This window comes from Rhinolophus ferrumequinum, chromosome 17 (assembly GCF_004115265.2).
Source record: "Rhinolophus ferrumequinum isolate MPI-CBG mRhiFer1 chromosome 17, mRhiFer1_v1.p, whole genome shotgun sequence".
Classification (NCBI taxonomy): domain Eukaryota; kingdom Metazoa; phylum Chordata; class Mammalia; order Chiroptera; family Rhinolophidae; genus Rhinolophus; species Rhinolophus ferrumequinum.
In genome coordinates this window covers 12,509,027-12,513,436 of record NC_046300.1, presented here as the reverse complement: position 1 = coordinate 12,513,436, position 4,410 = coordinate 12,509,027, and the positions used below count along the sequence as shown (strand labels likewise).

The window sequence follows — 4,410 nt, the reverse complement described above, 5'->3', positions numbered from 1 at the left end:
GGCGAGGCAGAATGGGAAAGGTTGCTGTGTGCAGAATCCCAAATGATGATGGCAGGGGCAGGAGAATGGACCAGATCGCCTTGGCAAGCCTTCCCAGTTCCAACAGCAAACATGTAACGAGCCTTAGGAGGCTCCTCTCATGTGCCAGCCCCTGTGCTCTCACCTGGAGAAATGAGGAGAAGCAAAAAACAGCTCCTGCCTTCGAGGTCCCCGTTTAGTGCAGGAGTCTGATAACCATTCAATGCATCAAGGCAGAGCAGAGGCCTTTCCTGCCTATGGAAGAAGGAATACACAGTTTGGAGCAGGGGCTCTGGAGCCCAACAGCCTGGATTCAAATCCTGCAAGGACAGCTGCCTGGTTATGTGACCTTGGGCAAGTTAGCTGAGATCATTGAGTGTCGGTGGTCTCATCTGCAAAATGGGGATGGTAATAACACTATCTCTTGGGGTGGTTATTGGAGTAAAAGAGTATTTTTAAAGTGCTTGGCACGTCGTAGGCACTTTGGCGCTGAGTTGAATATAATCCTCAGGGAATCCATTTTCATTACGGGCTAAGGCAGAGACGAACTTTTCCAATCTGAAAATCAAGGCACCCAACATCTAAGCAGAGCTTTCCTGATTTATGAGCATACGAATATATTCATGAAAGCCTCACAGAGGTGGAAACATTAAAGCATGTTTGCATTTAACAGATCCCCTTTCACAGAGAGCATCCAAGTATTTGATATCAGCAGAGTCCGTTTTGGCCACTGATTCTTCCTGGCAAAGTCTTCAGGGGCCCTTTCTATCTTGGGGAAAGCTGGAAGCATCCCCAAGTCTTCAGTAGACCTCCTTACTTATAAGGAAGAATAGTATAAGAGAGAACTGGGTGTGATGAGTCTTGGGAACAAAACTGAAAGACTTAGTGATGCAGAGAGAGTCAGCGTGGGCAGAGGTAAGCGCTTTCCCAGCCGACTCGTCCAGCTTTCCAGGAAGTCGGCTTTCTGTTCCCACTAGTCCCCTGCTCCCATTCTACGCATCCTGGACCCCACACCAGCATGGTACATGCCCTGAGCACGCATAGTGTACATGCATGAGCAGGCACATATGCTTATGGGCACACACCCTCACATGCACGCACATATGTGCATACGCATGGCAGCGTTATCTCGGCTCTCTGGGCTCTGCAGAAATGCTGCATTTCTGACTGGATCTAAACCGGCCCCTGATAATACATCCACTCAGGCCCTGAGGTCTGTGAACCGTGTCCTGCCTGCCACACACAACATTGGTCTGTTGCTTGCCCATCTTCTGACTTTGTCAGCATGTCCTCATTTCCAGCCCTGGACAAAATTTGGCCCTCAGGCTCCACAGCCCACAGTCACCCTCTGGCTCGATACTAGGAACCCAGCCAAACCAGTTCCAGCCACTGCGACCTCATGCAGTGTAGATGGCCAGGCAGCCCTGAGCCCCTGTCGAGGTGAAGCGGCCTCGCTCTGCCCTTCTGCAGCTGCAGCCTCTTCTTAACCCCCGCGTTCAACCATTTTTCTCTGAACTCATTTATAAACATCACTTTCCCTGCCCCAGGGAGGTGTCATGGTGGTGTGCAGTGACAAGCAAATGGACCTCGCGTCAAACGGCTGTTCTAGTTGTGACACCTTGGGGCGGTCCCGTGAGCATCGGGGCTTGAGTTCTCCTTCCCACATTTTAAGCATCCCAGAAAGTTGTGTAGGAGGAAACACTGTGTATTTTTAAAGGAAACAACCCTTTCTGGCCCTTTCTGCTCCTAGACCCGCTCCATTCCACCCTTGTCCCTCGCACCACCCTCTCCGTATCAGAAACAATATTTTCATTACTTGTCAGTTCCCCTGGCCACCTAGTTCTTCCTACTGATTCCATTGTAAGAGATTTATAAAAGCATTTAAAGACGCAGAGCCCGAGGACTGTGAAGTCCTCAAGAGCAGGACTGTGTGCTAACCTCCAAGTCCCTAAGCCAGTGCCTAGTTGAATGAATGAATGAATGAACAAATGAGTGAATTGCTACTTAGTATGGAAAGGATGCCCCAAGATAACTAGACCAAAGACTCCATCTGTATTGTGACTGCAAGATCCCCAAAGATTAGCTCCACAGCACCGTAACAGAAACAAGACGTGGTGTGCCACAGAAGTGCCCCTGCTTTTGCTCTGCTTATTTGGACCCTCACTGCCCCCTACCCCAGTCAGGACTCTTCCCAGAGTTCACCATGTGGCAGCCAGATGCTTCCAGAACATGGGGGTTATAGTCAATATCTTTCTCTCTCGCACCCACCTTCATCGAGTCCTAGGGATCACACACACCAAAACCTCTCTCTGGACTGCTACCACTATTTTCTTTTTAAGTTAACAACGCGTTTTATTGTTATGGAAACAGACTGAGATTAATGGTGATTCTAGCATTTGGTTAGTGACTGACTGATGATTACCCAGGCGCCTGACTCTTTATACTCATTACTGTTGGCTAATTTGACACTTGATTGTACAACATACATCTCCCAGGGGGATGATAAGGGAATGCAAAAATAGTAAATTCTAAGCAGATGATTTTGCTACTTTTAGCACGTCAAGGGTTAGTTGAAGTTAGAGGAGAAAGCTATTAGTGAAACTAAAATTAGGGAATGAGTTATGTGTGGATTTCATTTACTCACATTAGGACTCGTCCCTTCTTATTGGAGGCTAACTGGAAAGAGTCTGGACCGTGACTTCTGGCTCGACGTTGGTCATTTTCAAAAACTCCAACGACGTCCTCCAATAATTTTATTATCCAGTTTTATGGTGCCATACTATGCTTTTCACAGTGTTTACATTTCCCATTTCCATGATTCAAATGCCAAAAAATTACTATACATTCCCTTATACAATCAAAAATAGGTTTACTGGAATGTTTTTAGTTATAGCTGAAGGCAGCAATATTTACAACACTTAGCTTTCGTTACACCCATAACCATGTGGAAATTGCTTGCAAAGCAATTGCAATGTGAGAAGAATCTTGCAAATACTGATGGAATGGTTCTGCGTCTCTTTTAGCATAATGATCGGTACTCTACATGGGCTTCTAACCCCCAACTTACTGCAAGAATGCAAGTCCTTATGGCATTAAAATAACAGTATGAAATATCGTTATTAGTGTTTAACTATAGACACAAATAATGAACGGCAAGTATCTAGTTTCAAATTAGATCCTTGGAATACACCAAAATAGAGGCTGGTTGTCTTTACCTTAAAACATAATTATTAAAAGCACATTTTGCTAGAAGGGAAGAAAATAATGGCCATTCTCAATGCTCCAATTTGAAGTGATACATGCCTCTTAGTTTCTGGGAAAAGAAGTTTTGAAAGTTATATACAGGGGTTTCATTTAAATTATGCAGCAATCTTTTATTATTATCCCAGATTTTGTTTAATGAAGATATCTGTCATCAAATCAAGTACAGTATTTCACAACTATAAGAATGATAATCACCAACAAAAGAATAGCAGCAACCAAGCCATGATGGCTTTTATTTTGCATCCATGCCACCACATTTGCCTTCGAAGTTGTTTGGATCTGTTGCTGAAAGCATTACCTGATAAGCTTTCTGACTTGTAGTTCATTTAGTTTCTCCCCTCTCTCAGTTACTTTTGTAATAATTTCTTTCATGACATCAATAACTTCATCCACCTGATTCTGGACATGTTTAATTTTATCATTTCTAGGTCCAAATCCCGGCCCAGGTGGTCCCCTTAGAAAAAAGTCCGCTTCTTCATCTGAATCATCTTCCAAAAGATTTCTCCTTTCACTTTTCACAGAACCAGTGATGTCATCACTTAAGTAGCGCTTGAACTTGAGAGGCATATTTTTTACTCTTCTACATCCCAGCAGAATAAGTACTCACCACCTGAGGCTCCTGGGGGAGGGGGGAGCAGTGGGTGGTAGCAGCAGGGAGCAGAAAGCAGAGGAAGAAGGTAGGAAGCTAAGCCAGTGGGCGCCCACCAGCGGCTGGGCTGCTGCTACCACTATTTTTAGCCATCTTCATCTTTTGCCTTGTTTACTATAGAATTCTAGGTGTCCATCTATTTGTTCAGCCAGAGTAATCATTTTATACTGAAAATCAGGTCATGCCATTTCCTTGCTTAAAATCCTTCAGCGATGTCCCACTACACTTATAGCAAAGTAAAACTCATAATAAAAATTTTCAGGGGCCAGCCTGGTGGCTCAGGCGGTTAGAGTCCATGCTCCTAACTCCGAAGGCTGCCGGTTCGATTCCCACATGGGCCAGTGGGCTCTCAACCACAAGGTTGCCAGTTCGATTCCTCGAGTCCCGCAAGGGATGGTGGGCAGCGCCCCCTGCAACTAAGATTGAACACAGCACCTTGAGGTGAGCTGCCGCTGAGCTCCCGGATGGCTCAGTTGGTT

At 45.4% G+C, this 4,410-nt stretch overlaps 1 pseudogene; it reads right to left on the bottom strand.

Moving 5' to 3' along the window:
* Positions 1 to 3,438: 3,438 nt before the first annotated feature.
* On the bottom strand, positions 3,439 to 3,849 carry LOC117037287 (vesicle-associated membrane protein 4-like; annotated as a pseudogene).
* Positions 3,850 to 4,410: the final 561 nt, after the last annotated feature.